At 38.3% G+C, this 21,705-nt stretch overlaps 1 pseudogene; it reads right to left on the reverse strand.

Moving 5' to 3' along the window:
• Positions 1-19,921: 19,921 nt before the first annotated feature.
• On the reverse strand, positions 19,922-20,712 carry LOC114822111 (uncharacterized; annotated as a pseudogene).
• Between the last annotated feature and the right edge of the window lie 993 nt (positions 20,713-21,705).

The following is a 21,705-nucleotide window of genomic DNA, read 5'->3' on the forward strand; positions in this document are numbered from 1 at the left end:
TTTCTATGCCTAAAGAAATGCTTTCATTACCCTCGGAAGCTCAGAAAATAGAACCAACAGCCCCAACGTGGAGCCTATATGTTGATGGCTCGTCCAACAAACAGGGTTGTGGAGCAGGACTAATCCTTACGACCCCTAACAAAGTGGCAATGTAGTATGCTCTTCGTTTCAAATTCAAGGCGTCGAACAATGAGGCCGAATATGAAGCCCTCTTAGCAGGCTTACGTTTGGCCAAACACCTTGGGGTTAGATGAATTGACATCTTCAGTGACTCCTAATTGGTGATTAATCAGGTCACCAACAACTTTGACGCTAAGGATAGCTCCATGGCAGGATATCTGGCACAAACACAATTGTTGCTCAAGCACTTCCACTACCACATCACCCAAATTCCTCGAGCAGCAAACAGTCATGCAGATGCTTTGGCTCGCCTCGCCTCAGCGGTGGAAAACAAGATTGGGAGAAAAATTCAGGTCGAATTGTTAGCAGCACCAAGCACCATGGCTGCGGAAGTATGCAACTTACAACATGGGGATAGTTGGATTACTCCGATGTATAGATTCCTTACTCATGGCACCCTTCCAAATGACAAAGTCCAAGCTAAGCAAATTCGATACAAGGCTGCCCGTTACTTGATCATTAATGACCAACTCTACAAGCGGGGTTTTAACCTACCATACCTAAGATGCCTTACGCCCGCAGAGGCGGAAACTGTCTTTCGGGAAATACATGAAGAAGTCTGCGGAGATTATGCTGGATCTCGATCCCTAGCACACAAGGCTTTTCGCCAAGGATATTACTGGCCTGTTCGAAGCAAATTTAATTTATATGGTTCATCCAAACCTTCGACTACTACAAAGTGTGGCTTGCATCACAATCTCTTGTTCAACAGTGTGGAAGCAAAATTTGTATATGTTGTCTCTCCCACATTTTCAAATTTCTAGTTTCCCAAAAAAAAAAAAAAAAAAAAAAAGTGAAATTCAACAAAGCTTCATTAATAGAGGACAACTACAAAATCTCAAAAGCTTCACACTATCTTGATCAAGATAGTGTGAAGCAAAATCAATTCATGATACCCAACAAAAGCTTCAACTCCAAAGCTTCACCTACAAAAGCTTCAACACAAAAGCTTTACCCACAAAAGCTTCACTAACAAAAGCTTCATCAATGGAGGACAATTACAAATTCTCAAAAGCTTCACACTATCTTGATCAAGATAGTGTGAAGCAAAATCAATTCATGGTACCCAACAAAAGCTTCAACTTCAAAGCTTCAACTCCAAAGCTTCACCTACAAAAGCTTTAACACAAATGCTTCACCCACAAAAGCTTCACCAACAAAAGCTTCATCAATGGAGGACGACTACAAATTCTCAAAAACTTCACACTATCTTGATGAAGATAGTGTGAAGCAAAATCAATTCATGGTACCCAACAAAAGCTTCAACTCCAAAGCTTCACCTACAAAGCTTCAACTCCAAAGGTTCACCTACAAAAGCTTCAACACAAAAGCTTGACCCACAAAAGCTTCACCCACAAAACCTTCACCCATAAAACCTTCACCCACAAAAGCTTGACCCACAAAAGCTTGACCCACAAAAGCTTCACCTACAAAAGCTTCACCTACAAAAGTTTGACCCACAAAAGCTTTACCCACAAAAGCTTCAACACAAAAGCTTCACCTACAAAGCTTCAACACAAAAGCTTCACCTACAAAAGCTTCACACTATCTTGATCAAGATAGTGTGAAGCAAAATCAATTCATGGTGCCCAACAAAGCTTCACCTACAAAGCTTAAAAATATATATATATATATATATATATATATATATATATATATATTAGGAAATTCAAAATTTCAAAAAAAAAATTTCGAAAATTCGAAAAAAAAAAAAAATTTGAAAATTCGAAAAACAAATATTCGAAAAATTCGAAAATTCAAAAAAATAAAATAAAATAACCTAGGCCTCCTCTTCTATAGGCCTAACAACTTTCATAACAAATATATATGAAGAAGGAGTTTTGGGCTACCACTTAGAAAGGAAATGCCTCATTCGTCAACTCCCTTGACCGGAGACTTGGGGGACACCTACCATATGCTATTGCACCTTGATACTCAAAAGTCTCACGACCACTTAGTGACTTGGATTTTTCAAGTCTCCAATTGAGAAGTTTTCCTCACTCGGGAAATTAAGGGAGCACTACCTCAACATACATGTTTCAATCTTAAAGGTTCAACATACAAGCTTCAACAAAAGAAAAAATTCAAAGAACTTAGTGAAGAAGGCCTTAGTGTATTTAACACAATACGTTGAAATGAAGCAAAACTTGTTTATTGATATATTCGATAAGTCACAAATATGTACATATACATGAATCAAAATAAACAAACAAGAGGGAGCCTTCACAAAGGTTGCTCATAAGAAATCTCAGCAATCGGCAGAGCCCCAGAAAGAGTAGGCACCGGAGGATGATCATTCGGAGCCTCAGTACTGGGCAAAACCTCAGAAGGAGGAGGCACCGAAGGTTGATCATTTGGAGCTTCATTACGTGGTACAGCCCCAGAAGACTAAGGCAATAAATGCCTTTGGAACAAACCTACAAACCTCTGATGATCAAGCAAAATCTGACCATTAGATTCCTGCAGCTGGTCAAGCTTCCTCTTCATGTTTGTAGCATAGTCATGTGCGAGCCTGTGCAACTGTTTATTCTCATGCTTGAGCCCTTTGATCTCCTGTTTGAGACTTATCACTTCAGCCGCCAATGATTCAACTTGGCGGGTTCGAGCAAATAGGCGTTGGGCCATATTAGGCACAGAACCTGCACACTGAACACTGAGAGCCAGAGAATCCTTAACAGCCAACTCATCAGACCGTTTGGAAAGTAGTCTGTTATCTTTGGAAGTGAGAAGGTTCCTGGCCACCACCGTAGCGTTCATATCATTCTTCATCACAGAGTCCCCAATGGTAAGAGAACTAGTAGGGGATAAGAAGGATGGGCGCCATATGTTGTCTTGAGAAGGCATAGCTGCCTCTTCACCAAAGTTCAAGTCAAAACGACGGTCGGATGGGCCAGACATTTTCAGAAATGATGAAGGAGAAATGAGGTGTAATAAATCTCTGAAGTAAAGGGAAAATTCCTACAAGCAATAACTCTCTGAATGTACTCATTGCACACAATTGGTGCCATTATAAAAGAAAGGGCAACAGGGTCGTTGGTTCAAAAATCAAAGAGGCACCACTCTTCGGATTCCGAAGAGGCACCACTCTTCGGATTTCGAAGAGGCACCACTTTCCACACGCAACATCAGCTCCTCGGGTACCACAGATAACTTTGACAAAGATCTCTGACAAAGTTTAGACACATAAATTTTGAAGGTCCAGACCCTACTATTACCCACAAGGGTAAAGGAACAGCACCAATGCTTGATAACTAGAAAGTCCCAATGTGTGTCAACTTCCGTGCTCCGTGGCAAGGCAGATTGGCAAAAATGCCCAACCTTTACTCACATTTGAGAAAACACTCCTAACAAGATTGCTTGCTCAAAAATCGAAGAGGAATCACTCTCCGAATCTTGAGAGCCAGACTCCCAACAAGATTACTTTCTCAAAAATCGAAGAGGCACCGCTCTCCGAATCTCAAGAGCCAGACTTCCAACAAGATTGCTTTCTTAAAAATCGAATAGGCACTGTTCTCTGAATCTCGAGAGTCAGATCCCCGATAGGATTGCTTATTCAAAAACCGAAGAGGCACCGCTCTCCGAAGTTCGAGAGCCAAATTTCCTTGGATAAAGCTTGTCTGCAATCTTCAACGCAACATCAGCTTTCCAGATACCACAGACCACTTTTTCAAAGCGCTCTGACAAAGTTAAAATATGTGAAGCTTGCAGCTCCCACTACATTGCTATGACCAAGAAGGGTAAAGGAATAGCATTATTACTTGCTCAAAAATAGAATAGGCACCACCCTCCGAATCTCGAGAGCTAAACTCCCAACAGGATTACTTTCTCAAAAATCGAAGAGGCACCGCTCTCCGAATCTCAAGAGTCAGACTCCCAACAGGATTGTTTTCTCAAAAATTGAAAAGGTACCGCTCTCCGAATCTCGAGAGCCAGATCCCCGACAGGATTGCTTGTTCAAAAACCAAAGAGGCATCGCTCTCCGAACTTCGAGAGCCAGATTTCCTTGGATAAAGCTTGTCTGCAATCTTAACACGCAACATCAGATTTCTAGATACCACATACCACTTTTTCAAAGTGCTCTGACAAAGTTAAAACACGTGAAGCTTGCAGCTCCCACTACATTGCTACGACCAAGAAGGGTAAAGGAATAGCATTACTACTTGTTGTTAGGGAGACTCTTATATATGTCGACCTTCATCCTCCACGGACAGGCAGACCTGCAAAAATGCTCAACCCTTCCTCATATCTGAAAGGGCACTCCCAACGAAGCCTCTCGAAATACTCAGCTTTCTCCCCCCCCAATAATACCTATGCAAACCAGCCACACCAGAGAAAAAGTATCTCATATCATCAGGGTCAAAAGCAAGAGTATCCCATATCATGTTTTTTCCCTATCTTTTCCTTTTCCCTTGTTCTTACCTGCAAGACAAGGAGAAGGAGAGCAATCAGTCAGCACTTGGAATCAAGCTTCCAGTCAGGAACTGACTGCCTGGAACCTCTTGTCTGATTACTTACCTGGCATTGCTCTCGAGTACTCATCTTCAACATCTTATGCTTCCAGAAAAAACATCACATCTGCCTAAGGGACGGATAGGGCAAGTGAGAAGGATATAAGGAAACATGTGGAGACAAGCGCAACATAACACATGCTGATTCATCTATTACTTCATCAACAGCAAAAGTATCTCATATCATCAAGGTCGAACGCACTCTTGATTTGATGGACTTGTTTTGACCCTCAAATTCTTGAGTCGACCTTATACTCTGGAGGAAACCAGAAAACCCTCCAGCCCAGTTCAAGAATAAGCCTGTGGAAAGTTACTTATTCAAAAGCAAAAGTATCTCATATCATCTCTTCTCCATTTGCTTCTCCTTATCCTTTTTGTTGTTTACGACACAAGAAGAAGGAGAACAATCAACCGGAAGCCGAAGTCGAACCTCCGATCCAGGTTGCTTACTTGGAAGTCTGATTGCTTACCTTGTCTGTTACTTCTTTCAACAAATCTTCTAGCTTGGCGACTTGGGGGACTCATACTATAGGGTTTTGTATCGCAATTGACCAAGCCCGAAACTACAAGTAAGCTTCAAGTGAAATTGATACATTACCTTATGCATCTTCATTGGTTAAAGATACCACCCCTGGATAGAGGAAAAGTACTTCCAGAGAAGATGCCACATCTACATATGAGACACATAAGGCAAGTGAAAATGATACCACACTTCGGTACTTAGAAGTTTCGTGATTACTCAATGGCTTGGATCTTGCAAGTCCCCAATCGAGGAGCTTTCCTCACTCAGGAACTTAAAGGAGCACTGTTTGTACCATACTTGACCAATCCCGAAACTACTGAGCACCGGTCAACGTTATACCGTCAAGGACCCAGAAAAGTTTCCCTCCAACCAGGAGGCCAATCACAACATAACACGTGTCGACATTAGAAGCCAATCATAGCGCAACACGTGTCAACATCAGAAGCCAATCACAACACAACACGTGTCAATGTCAGAATGAAACTAGAAACTCTATTCTATAAATAGAGATCATTCTCTCACAATATTGCCTAATGTCATTTGTACTAAATCATTCATTAGTACTCACTAAAGGATAGCTTGAACTTATGTACTTGTGTAAACCCTTCACGATTAATGAGAACTCTTCTATTTCGTGGACGTAGCCAATCTGGGTGAACCACGTACATCTTGTGTTTGCTTCCCTGTCCCTATCCATTTACATACTTATCCACACTAGTGACCGGAGCAATCTAGCGAAGGTCACAAACTTAACACTTTCTGTTGTACCAAAGTCCTCACTGATTTTGTGCATCAACAAAGGTAATTCACCACATTTTAATTTTGAATGAATTTTCAATTTAAAACTTTAATTAAAGAAAAAAAACTCCCATGTTAGTGGGTGGTTTGGTTTTGCTTCATATTTTGTTTTGAATAAATTTTTTCATAAAAATATAAAATAGTTATTTAAAGATAATTAAAAGATATAATCTAATATAAAAAAGGCTAATTACCACATGAGTATGTGTGTGGTAAAAGACTAGTATATATATATTGGTTAGTTTCCATATATACAAGCATTAATAAATTCTTTATGCGATTGCCATGATTAAATTAATGATTATAAGAAATACCTTATTGTTGCGAAATGATGAAATAATCTTACGGGATGCACAGGTAAGCTTACTATAAGGAGATACCTTGATTATATTTATGGTCATGAACAGTACGATATTGATTAAAATTGTTGAATGGATATGGCATGACCATATTGATGTTATTTGCTTATCGTTTGCTGCACTAGTGTTGGTACTCGCCCGGGCCAGGGCTAGTCTTTCACGTGTATGTGCACATCGCACCGCACGCTCACTTTGGATCCATTGTATGTGTTGCGCAGAGCATCAGTCTTTACATGATTGTAGTACTATAGTGTATATTATTATTACACCCATTCCTGTTCATGTCAGAATGCCTCTGCATGAACTCGTGTGTCAGTATGTGTCGATGAGCACCTGATATGATATGTTGCTTATGTGACATTTTGTGATTATGGATGTCATGCCCTTATTTACGAGATATTGTGCCGTAATGAATTTTTGAGATTTTGTAGGCTACGGTAAGTATTTTCTTACTATACGTAGTACGTATATTTTGGAAAATATATTGGTTTTACAGCAAGGCGTTATTACGTTTTCGAAAATGTTTTTACAAAGATTTGTTTTTAGGCCCACTCACCTTTCTTTTTCACCCCTCCATCTAGGTTCTAGTAGCAGAGTTTTCGTACCAACCAGGATTATTGGCTAATTTTGGTGTACACAATTACCTTCAATGGTATAATTCTCACCCTATCTTACTGTATTGTACTTATGCTCTGACATCACGTGTGAAATGGGTTCATTCCCACTCACCGCGCACTCTATTACTTAAGCACTTTTAGGTTTAAGTTTATACATATTTTCCACATCACTACCCTTTATAGCTTCGTCACCTTCAAGGTGTTGGCTAACACGGCTTAGTTCAAAGTCCAAGTGGACATTCAGGGTCGAGATGTGTCAATTAATTTCTAATTGATAATGTGGCATATTTAAACTCGTTTTTAGTCCCTAAAAGTCAGATATACACAAAGAAAATCAAATTGTGTGATGAGTTGTCGATTTGGAATATGAATCATTAATTGAAGAAAAACTCATGAGCATTTGTGACAGCCCGTCCCGAATTAGAATATATTTTTTTATCCTCGAACGCGTGGAAATGACGATTTTTCCCTCGTGGACCTTGTGACATGAATGTATGCATATGGTTTAAATTATTTTTGACGTTATGAGAATGTCAGTGCGATGTAGGGGCCAAGTTTAGGTTCATAGTGGAAATATTGTTAAGGAATTGAGGAAATTGGATTGGACCTAAGCTTGCATGAGCCTAGGCATGCGGCCCAATTAGGGTTTAGGATAATTTAAAATTGCCCAATCTGGGCATGTACACAAACACCCACATGTGCACCTACCTTCTCTCTTTCTTTCTCGAACCCTCTTCCCTGTCCGTACAAACAAACCCCATAACCTTCAAACATCTTCATACACCCATAGATCGAGTGTGAAGATAACATTATCGTGCTTCCCTTGCCCTCACGAGTCAAGTCGTACCCTTTGTTTGAGAAGAGGACTTGTAGAACTCGAGATACCCGAGCTCTGGCGAGGAGAGTAAATTGTTTCGACGTGATCGCGATCGTTTTAGCTAGTGTGAGACTTAAGAAGGTATTTTTCTAGATTATATGGTCTGTTGGAGTAATTTTGAAGTAGTTTGGAGGTTGGGATAAGCTTAACCATGGGTTTCCAGGTTTAGCCGAAATTTCAAGGAACTTTCCGACCAGTTTCCGTCAGTTTTTGGACCTCTGAGAGGTAAGACAATGTTCAACTCGTTTAGGGCTTCAATTTGACATAAATTTCATGGAATTTGGTTGAAAAACGAGGAAGATATTAAAGTTTGAAAATTTGCCATGTCATATTTGCTTTATATTTTAGCATATGATTTAGGATAGCTTTGCATAATATTGCATGCTATTGCGGAGGCCAAGGTAAGTTCATGTGAGTACACATTGTTGGTATGATTACATAGTAGTTAGTGATGAATTGTTGTGCATAGAATTCATTGTATGCTTCGCCCGAGGCCAAGGCCTAGCATTCACGTGATCGTTCACCCCCCAGGACCGTACGATCACCTTGGATCCAAGGCAAGTGCCAACTTGTCGTACAGACCACCTTAGGTAGTTCTGACTCGTAGGTGACTTGCGATACTTCGCACAGCCCTCATGTAATCATAGCACTTGAGCGCATTCATTTACACCTAGCCTGTCGTACATACCACATTAGGTGGTTATGACTCACGTGTAGGACTTGACTGATGAGTTATAGAATCAACCGTATAGGTCACGTTAGGTGACTGCAGCTGATATGTCATTTTATATTGATTCATTTCCCTTGGCTTACTTATGCATTGTGGAGATGATTGACCTGGCATACATGTGGTTTTGCTACTCTCAAGCTTGGTTCTTATATACATACGTAGTACTATTTTCTGGGAAATTATACGGGTTTTTCGGTGAGGGGTTATTACTTTTGGAAAGATAAATGGTTTTGAAAAGCTTTGTTTTTACCCACTCACACTTTTTGTTTTGCGCCCCTCCAGATTCTAGATAGAAGTTTGGGTTGGTGGCTCACAAGGACTCCACGGCAGTTCTGACAAACATCCACCAATGTAGGGTTTCTTTTATGATCTGTATAATTAGACTTCTGGACTGCGTTCTAATACCTATGCTTTGGTTGTGTGTGTACTTACACTTTAAACACTTTCACTCGCACTAATATGCTAGTCTAGTGTAAATTAGTTAGTTGGTTTTTATTTATCCGTATTTTTATATCACGTTCACTTCCGCACAGCGCACATGGCTATGTCACCCTTACGTGACAGCCAGCATGCCTCGATTAGGGTCGGGGTGTGTCAGTATTAGTTTTGCTCGATATAATGCAAGGGTGGCTTCCACAAGAACTTAAATATTGGTCTCACTCTAAGAGCACTTTCATGGGTCTTGAATTAACTAAGCAGTTTGGGTTGAAGGCAAAAACTGTCCAAAAACACACTTCCTAGCGAGTCTTAATTATCAGGCAAGAGGTGGGGTGCATGGATGTCACGCCCTGAACTAGGGTCAGTAATAACAACTCAAACCCGAATCCAAAACGTGAGTTAAAACTAAATAATTACTAGGAAATTGTCACGGGTTGGAAAATAAATTCCTCTTATAAAAATAACTCATGATTCTTAGACAAATCTAGAATTATAGTAAATAGATGAATAAACTCTATATTCTCCAATCTAATCCGATCACATCCTGCCTACCATCTTGAATGTATAGTTCGTAAACCTGCATAACAAAAGAGGGATGAGTTTCAACAGCTTAATAGGGACATAACCTTACCACGGTAAATTGACAATACTAAATTAAGTGTCATGGAATCATATAGCCAAATTTCAAATCATTATTGATAACAATGCATGAATGTAATGCAACCTCTTCGGCTACACCTGTTAATTTATATAATAAAACATGCGGATATCCACGCCCCATACCGTGCATTTTACCACTGCAATGGTGATTCGAATATTCTATTATACAAATTAACCCCCATAATATATCCCAAGTTCATAAACCCCTTTTGTTAGTCATCTTATCTAATTCATTGATCTCCATCCCAAATCGCCCACATCAACAATTCATCCCGTCGATATCCTATTCTAATGTGCACATAGGGTTTTCCTAGGACCTAGTTCACAATGAATAGATTCCACTACACAAAAGATCATTTCCAGACCAATCTAAACACCTTTCCAATTACCCTCATTTCTAGACCAATCTAAACAGTGAAGTTCTAACCACATTAACATGAATGATGCACATATAATATCATTTCATTTTTACGTATATCACAGTATATTCTCAACGAATTACATTCCAACAATAATTCCATAACTAATAACAAGTAAAACTAAACGAAGCAATTAGCTAATTAATATCCAACCACATTAATCAACTAAAAAGATAAAGAATACTCAACCACTTCACGAAATTTAATAAAATCAATTTCCGTAAAGGTTTGCCGTATTTCCCCTACTTGGATTCCAAGGCTAAAATGAAAATCCACGTCACTACCGAAATAGTTAAGCTCCACGTAATTATCCATGTCACTACCAAAATGGCTAAATTCCTCATATTTGAGGAAGCTCCTTGATCACTCCTAACACCATACTCTCTTTTATTTTCTAATCTCTCATATATAAATATAAGAACTAAACCTATGTATATAGCATAAGTACAGAACATGTTTGCATGCACTTGCATGTCAAACTCTCATAATTTCTCTCTACAAAGGCTTAACATGCATGAAACCATATATCTCACTACATCGTCCAACCCGTGCACCAGTTGGTAACCAAAATCAAAGGAATGAAGTCCCTATTTATAGGGGAAAATGCAGCTACCAATGTAATTTGAAATTTGATTGGACAGTGTGACGGCAAAGGATAAAACCAATGAACCTGTCTAGTTCTTCTACAAGCTCCTACGTGTAAAGATGAGGAGAGCTGATACTATGCATCCAACACCTAATTGCTTAGTCACTTAGTTGATGCAACAGGTGTCAATAGCAACTCAAAAGATTTAACCTGCAACTGCCACCTCAAATACAAAAGTGCTTACAAGCACCTTAATTCAGATAGCTAAGAACCAAGTCATGACACGTCCAACCTTAGGTGGATCTCCAAGTTTGCTGGAATTACACACCTACTAATCTGCATGAAACATTTAAGCCACCTCCCACTTTTTGTTTTCCTAATCATGTCTCGACAGCCCACGTATTCTTATTCTAGAATACTCCAACTCAACTTATCTTCCTAATTAACTAATGCAATATCTTCCACCACAAACTGCCACCTCCCACCTTTATTTAATCCTCTCAACTCAAACCTTAATCATAAAAATAAGATAGTGTCAATATGCTTAACTACATGCATAAATAATATCCACAATAAATTCTAAAAATACAAGATCTTACAATCTACCCTTCTTAAAAAAATTCGTTCTCGAAATTTATCCAACCTTAATCGTTAAAAACTTCCAACCATCAAAGCCTATGTTGATAAGTCAATTAATATAAGAATGTAAATCGATATTAAGACTTCCTAAAATTGATTCTTAAAACCAGTCAGCTCAAGTCCTCATATATAAAGATCATCCATCCATCTATCATCGTAGTCGTTCAACTTCAATTAACCTCATTTTTCCAAAAATGTCAACAGAAACAACCACTCAATACTTTTCAAGTCCATGTCTCAAAAATTGTCGAGTTCACTAAATGATTCCGAAGTTGAGTACTAACCTATAAAATCTTGTAAAACTCATCAAATATCAGACCTTATATTCCACATCAATATCCGTAAATTTATTTCTTAAACCTACAAATCCAACACTCCACATAGATAATTCAAAGTATTAAAGTTCTTCAATTGGAGTCAATAGTACACATGTCATCTGTTATTCTTGCTTAGGGATTACTTTGATCATCCAATTCACGACTCTCTATTCCTTCCATAACATTCATTTAACCACTTAAATACTTGTGGTAAAGGAAAGTATATATGGCTCTTAGCTCCAACGATTACTTCAAACTTGTGATCTTGTACATATCAATCACTTCACTAATTAACTGCCAATTCAAAGAGAGAATCAATACTATGCATCATAATCCCTTTGTTTTGTATTCCAATTATTGATAACCTTATGCATACTAATTAAACAACTGAAGTAAGATCATCCAACTCTAAAAAATCAACAACTTCAATACATTTCAAGCCAATAAGAATTCTCTAATAGTCTTATTTTCACCACATATAGTTCATATACCTAACTAATATTAAGAACCTCATCAATTTGTTCCCATTATTTCCTCTGGTTTAGTAGTAAGCCTTAACTTCATTTTCCCTTCAACTCATTTCTTTTTCTTCTATTTGAATTCTAACCACGAGACAACTTCAACACAATTCTCATTCCAGTAACTGCATCCCAGTCAACTAGTAGTCCACATCCAAATTTAAATAGGCCAATCTCCTATGAAATTCCAAGTCACTAAATTATGGCACTCCCAACTTCCCTTTGTCTATTGTATTTCACTCTTTCTTTATACATCTATCACCAAGAGTGTATACTTGTGGTTTTCATTCTCTTTTAAAATCCTCAGCTCCTTAATTCTTTTTCTTCTTCAAATTAACAGAAGCTTATCCACTGAAAATTACTCTCTTTCCGTACGGACAATATTATAATACAGTTGCTCTCTTCTCCATCTTAATTTGATTCCCAAAATTCGTCATATCTTCATCAAACTAGCTGATAGACAACCAAAGTTCATCCTTCCTCTTAAAACATCTTTTGTCATCTCTGCTATTTATTCAAGCCTAATTATCATTATACAAAGTCTCAACAACATATTTATACATTTCTTTTAAATTCTTCAACACTGAAACATGTAGAATACTCTTCTGCATCAATATAGGTACTCTCAAATTCTTCTGACCAATATATAACTACCCAAATCCTCATATTGAAGCACTAATTCTCTTTCGTAATTATGATTTTGTATACAACAATAACTTTGCAAGTGATTCTCTGAAATCGTGAACCAACACTGAGTTATAACCTAACTCCTAGAGTTCATATTAGCTATATAATAATTTATAACTCAATTGCAAAATTACAAATCCAAAGTGATCATAATTCTTTGTCTCATCTTAGGAATAAATCTGCCAATTTGTTCAGTAATACTCACTGCACATATGATTATGTGTACTAATTCTCAAATAAATAAAAAAACAAAGTTTAGCATCTTACAATCCGTCAACAAATAGTGACTACTAGCTTCATATCTATCCATAAGTAATCCATAGACCTATCCAAACCTAAATTTCCTTCGTAAATACTAGCTCTTACATCAAAATATATGAGTAACAAAATCCAAGTGTTCGTAGCATCTTAATCTCTAATATACTCATTCAACATCACACGTAACTAGCTTATTATAAAATCTTTTTGCATAAAATCCTTCTTATTTGTCCACTGCTCAAGATCAAAACAACACCAAAACTTACAAAACTCTATGTCACATCAAATTCTCCTCTCATTCAACTCTTAACTCTAAGATCGATTCTAATCCCTCGACTAATGAATAAATTTACTCGAGAAATTCATTTTGTAGAATTTACTTATATACTCCTGTTTGCTTGACTCTTCAGAGTCAAATGAGTTGAGTACACACTGACTTCTCCAATTTTTCATTGCAGTAACATAACTTACAAAAAAAAAATTGATAATAGTCCTATCTCTCTCTAAATGGCAAAACATTACAACCACGTACTCAATTTATTCTTACTTCTTCCAGGGTAAGGATGACCACTTTCCTCTTACTCAAGTCCACAGTCCAAGTTCTCTCGTCCTTTAGTTACTCTTGAACCCATTTCATCTGAAAAATTCATCTTAAATTTATATGCATGCGTTGCTTAACCCATCCTTTTCGTTTTTTGGATCAAACTTAATTTCCTTTCTCAAAAGATCCACATATGAATTCAATTGTCAAGATCATGTGCAAAAACTGACTTCACATTTAAGCCTATTCGTATACTCTACATATCACTAGAGGCCAACCAAAACCCTTACTTCCAAAACCCATCTCATAGACTCTTCTAAATTCAAACCTACCTGGCTCATGCTAATATTTTCCCAGAGTTCATATCCAAGGGTTTCTAATACCTATGCTATGATACCATTCTGTCATGCCCAAAATCCGGATCAGTAATAAAAACTCGAACCCGAATCTGAAACGTGAGTTAAAACTAAATAATTAAAAGGAAATTGCAACGGGTTGGAAAAAAAATTCCTCTTATAAAAATAAATCATGATTCTTAGACAAATCAAGAATTCTTTATAACCTACAATAAATAGATGAATAAACTTTCTATTCTCCAATCTAATTCGATCACATCCTACCTACCCTCTTGAATGTCTAGTTCGTAAACCTGCATAACAATAGAGAGATGAGCTTCAACAACTCAGTAGGGACATAACCTTACTACAGTAAATTGACAATACTAAATTAAGTGTCATGAAATCATATAGCCAAATATCATTATTGATAACAATGCATGAATACAATGCAACCTCTTTGACTACACTTGTTAATTTATAAAACAAAACACACGAACCTGCACATCTCATACCGTGCATTTTACCACTGTAGTGGTGGTTCGAATATTCTACTATACAAATTAACCCCCATAAGATATCCCAAGTTCATAAACCCCTTTTGTTAGTCATCTTATCTAATTCATTGATCTCCAGCCCAAAATGCCCACATCGACAATTTATCCTACCGATATCCTATTCTAATGTGCACATCGGGCTTTCCTAGGACCTGGTTCACAATGAATAGATTCCACTACACAAAAGATCCTTTCCAATTACCCTCATTTCCAGGCCAATCTAAACAATGAAGTTCTAACCACATCAACATGAATGATGCACAAATAATGTCATTTCATTTTTACATGTATCACAGTATATTCTCATTGAATAACATTCCAACAATAATTCCATAACTAATAACAAGTAAATTAAACGAAGCAATTAGCCAATTAATATCCAACCACATTAATCAGCCAAAAAGATAAAGAATATTCTAATACTTCACGAAATTTAATAAAATCAGTTTCCGTAAAGGTTTGTTGTATTTCCCTTACTTGGATTTCAAAGCTAAAACGAAGATCCACGTCACTACCGGAATAGCTAAGCTCCACGTAGTTATCCATGTCACTACCGAAATAGCTAAGTTCCATGTATTTGAGGAGCTCCTTCATCGCTTCTAACACCATATATTTCTTCTACTCTCTTGTATTTTATAATCTCTCATATATAAATATAAGAACTAAACCTATGTATATAGCATAAGTACAGAACATGTTTGCATGCACTTGCATGTTAAACTCTCATAATTTCTCTCTGCGAAGGCTTAACATGCATGCTTGCATGTAACCATATATCTCACTACATCGTTCAACCCGTGCACCAGTTGGTGACCAAAACCAAAGGAATGAAGTCCCTATTTATAGGGAAATAGGTAGCTACCAATGTAATTTGAGTGGATGGTGTGACGGCAAGGATAAAACCGATGGACCTATCTAGTTCTCATGCGTGTAAAGATGAGGAGAGCTTCTCCTGCATGTAAAGATGAGGAGAGCTGATATTGTGCAGCAACTCAAAAGATTTAACCATTACCTGCCACTTCAAATACAAAAGTGCTTACAAGCACCTTAATTCAGATAGCTAAGAACCAAGTCATGACACGTCCAACCCTAGGTGGATCTCCAAGTTTGCTGGAATTACACACCTACTAATCTGCATGAAACATTTAAGCCACGTCCCACTATTTGTTTTCCTAATCATGTCTCTACAACCCACGTATTCTTATTCTAGAATACTCCAACTCAACTTATCTTTCTAATTAACTAATGCAATATCTTCCACCACAACTGCCACCTCCCACTTTTAATCCTCTCAACTCAAACTTTAATCATAAAAAAAATAAAAAATAAAAAACGATAGTGTCAATATGCATAACTACATGCATACTACATCCACTTTGGTAATTCATCCTAGTTAAAAAAAATAATATCCACAATAAATTCTAAAAATACGGGATCTTACAATGGAGCCGAAGCTAGAGTCCCCGCGGCCTATGGGGGATCTAACGTCAGCCACGTTCATCAATTTTTGTTTTGGCGTGTTGCATTTATGCAAACATATGAGGGCCTTTACGCAAACATATTAGAAATATATTATTTATTATAAATTTTGTTGTGGCCTATTTGCTGAAGGGAGAGAGAGAGTGCAGTGGAGAGAGATGAAGGAGAGAGATAAGGGCTTAAGGAATTATGTGTGTTATTCCTCGTGCCTTTTGTGCGTTTTGTTTATAATAAACTGGATAGGATTTCTTACCTTGCAAGTAATACAACCATGAAAGGATAGGATCTTCTAGTATCCTAAATACAATTTACTAATGATTTACACAATCACAAATGTGCAATGTGAAAATACTTAAGTAGATGGCACATCGGATCTTCAAGTGAATGTAGAATTAGTTGATGAAGTCATCTCGTCTAGTCGACACAAGTAGCAAACATGAGTTACTTATGGGAATGTATGTAAGAGTAAATCTCACCAAAACTTGGCTATGGTAAAACCTAATAGGATAAACCCATAGTGTAAGGAAAAAAAGATGAGTTGATGCAACATGTTGAAACTTCACATTTTCATGACATAAGTAGTAGAAAACAAACACAAGGGTATGACCATCCAGGATAGGTGCCTCATTAATACCTCGTCAAGTAGCAAAAATCCAATGGGGAAAATGCTCTTGATCTAAAGGAGAAAGAGTATATTAAGGTCAACTAAGTATGTTTCAGGATACTCCCCTAAGACTACAAGCATTGCAAAAGAGATAGTTACTCATACAAATTCCTCGAACAAGTTTTTAAAAAGTAGACTTCGGCAGTGACTTCGTGAAAAGGTCGGCAAGGTTGTCTTGGGATCAAATTTGCTTGACTTCAATCATTTGATGCTTTTGTTGATGTAAGAAGGGCACAATATGCTTGGTGCTAACTTTGTTGATGTATCATGTTTTGGTATGGTCGATACATGTGGCATGTCTGCATGGATCATCATTGAGACTCAAAATGAACAAAAACTGCAAATACTTTGAATGTGCTCAACAAGAGCTTTCAACCATATGTCTTATGTGTGGCATAGTGAGGTGCGGTGAGCTTGGAACAATTCAAAGATTTCATAACTAACGGCTATGTCGTGGATCACCAAGATATTACGAAATCCCCTAACGGTAAAGACATAACCGGGAATGTGCCTTTTGGGGGGTTTGGTAGAAAACCTATGTCAGCATAACAAATCAGGCAAGCATTATTCCAATTATTATAGGGTTAGATCCACTCGGAATGCGTAGGGATGAGCCCAAATCCATAGTAGCTTCAAGGCAGCAAAAAAACATCTGTAATGACAATTCAATGGTTGTGTGTAGGCACAATGTTGTACCTTTACTAACAAATCAACAACGAATGAGATATATGTCGAATGAGCTAAGTACAACAAAGCGCAAAGTTGAACTTAGATATGGAACTTCGGGTTCCACAACCTCTTCAAGGTCTCATTTGCATCTAGCATATGGATGATTATAGGCATACTCAAAAGGTAACACCTTCGAGGTGCAGTTATAGTGGTGGACCAAATTACCATTAGAACAATGCTTGAACTATAGGTTAAGGCATAAACGAGTTTTCTCAAGATCTTTCATCTCAAATTGTTGTCTTTGAGTGCGATGCTTTTTTTTTTCAAGCTCTTCTAAAGTCTTAGTGAGATTTACATCATCGACATAGACTAGAACTATAGAAATTCGGAATAATTTTTAGTTAACACACTAGGGCATAGTATTTTCATATCCCTGACTAATCACATAATCATTTAAACGGGTATACCAAATATGAGCGAATTGCTTCAATTCGTAAAGTGAATGCCTCAAATGAATTGAGAGGGTGTATGTGGTATGGAACCATTTGAACCAGTCTATGCAATTCTTTGGGAACTTACATGTAAATCTTTGTATCAATATCCCCATGAAAAAAATGCTAACCACATTCATATGCTGTAATTAATCACATGTCATTTGAGAGAAGCCTTGCAACATTAGGTGTGCATTACATTACACTATTTCATTCATCTCATTACACTATTTCATTCATCTCATTACACTTCATTTCCCACTAGTAACACAATAGGGTTACCATGGGTAGTGTAGGAACGATAGGTCCAAACACTCTTTGGTAAGGAATCTAATTCAACCTGGATTGTAATTTCAATTGGCCAATCATTTCTACGTTGTCATAATCTAAGGAACGCAGTTCAATATCGTTACTTTTCATTTATGTCAGTAGCTACCATATAATTGAAACATCATCGATGATAATCTCATTTGAATTCCATATATCACTCAAACTCCTGGGAGATATCCAGATTAATCTCATGAGATGGAAACGATTGAGACAACGATCGAGTAGGGAGTTATTTTGTGCCATATTCTTCCACTTCTAGGAAAGTGAATCCAACGAATAGAGTGATCTGTCGCGTTTTAGGCCAAAGATAGATTGGTTGGCTATCTATCGGTGTACCGGGCCATCCAAAGGGTGGCCCACCCTTGAGGAATGTTAACTTGATGTTTGTTGGGTACATCCATCCTTGCAGACATGTTTGTAGGGTATATGATCTTATTAGATTAGAGAAATGCATCTAGAGCAACATTCTGAAAGTTAGAATACGTTGCACTTGCTTATTATACTCATGCGACACGAGGATCAAGATGAAACATAGTGGGCAACGTCCATGCTAGTTTTTTTTTAACCCATTACCATATTTAAAACAATATCCAAAAGAAATGACCCCTAAACTCCAATCATACAACAGACCACCAATAATCTTTGGGAAAGTCTATCTACAAGCCAAAATCCATCAAGGTATACTTAGCAGGCAAACAGAAGATGAAACAGCCTTAGGTTTGTGATGCACAACTCGGTTTAAAAGCCAAACAATGGCAATGCCAGTAGAATCCATTTGCAAGGCAAAAACCACAGATTCTCTTTTGAAATCTCCACATGCAAATTTCTAGTTGATTGTCTAACTCCTGGATGAAAGTGTGGGTAGTCGAGGAGAGGTCATATAGGTTATGATGCTTCTGCTTCTACTTTTTGTGTGTTACAAAATTAGTCTAAAAAGCGTTAAAAACAAGGTGACATTGTAGGCCATAGAGGTATAAGTTTTGACAAGAGTGGCAATCAATTGTAATAGCTATGGAGAATGTCCTAACTTTCAAATAACCAGCGGCAGCATCTTGCTCATACATTAGGAAACATGGATATGGATCCTAGGTGCATATACAATATGGAAAAGACTCCACCAAGTTAAAAGAAAACCAAAAAGTTGCAATACTGCCCAACACAACAGTGGGAAAAAAAAACACATATTCAGTTGAAAAACTTACGTAGTTAAAAACCTAAATCTTGACAAGCTATCTATCATACACAAGATATTTACTTATAGTAATCTGACAACCCTATAAGCATCATACTCATTTGCAACTCAAAATCTGTATCACGTGTTCATATGGATATGATAGTGAAGAATCGATATGGATATGACATTGAAGTATCGGTATGGTGTGATATTGAACGATTAATCTAGAAGATGAGGGGTACTTGGAGATCGAGAGTATTAGAATCTCGTATCCACATTTAGTGTATCACAACGGTATGTTGGAGTAGCTGAGAGGTAGCAGTATCTCATATGCACATGGGGCTTTCATAGAAGTATAAGTGGTACAAACCATTCTTTTTTATCACGGTTTCGCACAGAAAATGCTGTGTGCTCTATCATAAGTCGTATCGTTTCTTCAGTTACATCAAATATTATGATTCTTTAAGTTGCAGCAGGGCAGACATTATCGTTATGAAAGCACATAAACATAAAGCATGCTTCTTCACTCAATAAACATGCAAGAAAACAGCACGAATCGGAAACAGGTGAATAACGAACCACATAGATATATCAAAATCTGATTATACTGATAATTATATAACCCATGCCTAAATTAAACCATAATTGGGGTCCGCAATGGAAATTGAAACTCCAACTCAGCTCCTAACTAACTAGTTAATAAAGATAACCTGGGATCTTGATACGAATAAACAGCATACTCATAACATATGCCAGAACGACAGAGGAGATCCCAGCTGTGGCATACGACACCTTCACACTTTTTGCCCGATTCCGATCCAGAGCCAAGTCCATGAGCACAATGCCGATCCCACCAACCACGAACATGAACCCGGACGACAGCCCTTCAATTATGTACTGCCCGTTGACCCGGCCGGGGAGGAATACAACGGGTCGGACCGACCCTGTGAGGAGGTCCTGAGTTGATCCGATGCCCGGGGGCTCGACGATGACGTCGTAGACGATGCCGGAGACAACCATGAAGTAGGTGAGGAGGACGAGGGCGTAGACGGTCATGGGTGAGGGGAGGGTTAGGGTTGGGAGCTTGAGGCGAAGTCCAGGGGGGCGGAGGAAGCTGTAGGGGAGGATTCGAAGGACGAGGAGAATTGGGTCGATTGAGGCGTTGGATGCGTCGGAGGGCGTGGTACCGGTGCCGGTGGATGGAGGCTGGGTCTCAGATTTCGGGGGCATTTTGGATGGGTCGGATTTGGGTCTGGGGGGTTTTGGATGGGTCGGATTTGGGTCTGGGGGGTTTTGGATGGGTCGGAAATGAGAGTGTGAGTTGGGGATTTAGTTGAGTTTTTGTTTTGTTTTTTTTTGGGGACTTAGTTGAGTTTTTGTTTTTTTTTTTTTTTTTTAGGGGGGGTCTTGTGTTTCGCCCAAGGTTTTAAAAGTCGCTAGTCGGGCGGCGAGCTGGGGCCTAGCGCCTAGGCGGCTAGGCGGGCGCCTAAGCGGATTAGGCGGATTTAAGTAAATCTATCATATTTCAAGTAAATAAGTGTCTGGTTCTACTTGAAATATATATAATTTCATCATAAACTACAAAATAGAATGCATATATATCATGAAGTATTGAAATATAATGAAAACATGTGAAATAAGGATATAATGTTTGTTCATTTAAATATGCAACAAGTCTCTTACAATTTATTGAAAAAAACAAAATGCAAAATGAAAGTTATGTATTTTCTGTCTAAGTGAGTTGCAACTTAGGCGGGTGCCTAGGTGGTCTAGGCGGTGGGCTGGGGCCTAGGCATTAATTGGGGAGGTGGGCTAGGGCCTAGCGCCTAGACGGCGCTAGGTGGAGATTTTTAGAACAGTGGTTTCGCCCCGGGGGCGTCAGGGTGGGGCAGTTTTGGTTTATAATAGGTATTCTAAGACCAACTGTAGCGAGAGTCTCAGAACTGAGAAATTATTAGATAGTATCGTATCACCACGAGGATGGAGATACTTCTAGATCTGGCATTTTCAATCTGACCCGACCCAACCTGTTAAAATCAGTATTTGAATGAGTAATAAACGAATCGGATGGTTAACGGGTCAACCTGTTAATCACCCGTTAAATAATGAGTCATTTTGGGTGAACCCGTTGGCGTCAGTCATTGGAAATACTCCCGGGTGCTCCTCCTTCAGCTGTATTTATGACATTCAGTACGAAGACCAGTCATTCTCCGTCGGATTTTTTGGGAAGGAATGGCCGAGCTTAACGCCGACGGATATTTTTGACGAGTTTTTGTTCGAGTGCGGTCAAAACAATCAGGGACTCTTCGGGGGCGCCATCAGTTTGCTTGGTCTCAGCCGGGATAAAATCT

Source organism: Malus domestica, chromosome 16 (genome assembly GCF_042453785.1).
Source record: "Malus domestica chromosome 16, GDT2T_hap1".
NCBI classification, from domain to species: Eukaryota; Viridiplantae; Streptophyta; class Magnoliopsida; order Rosales; family Rosaceae; genus Malus; species Malus domestica.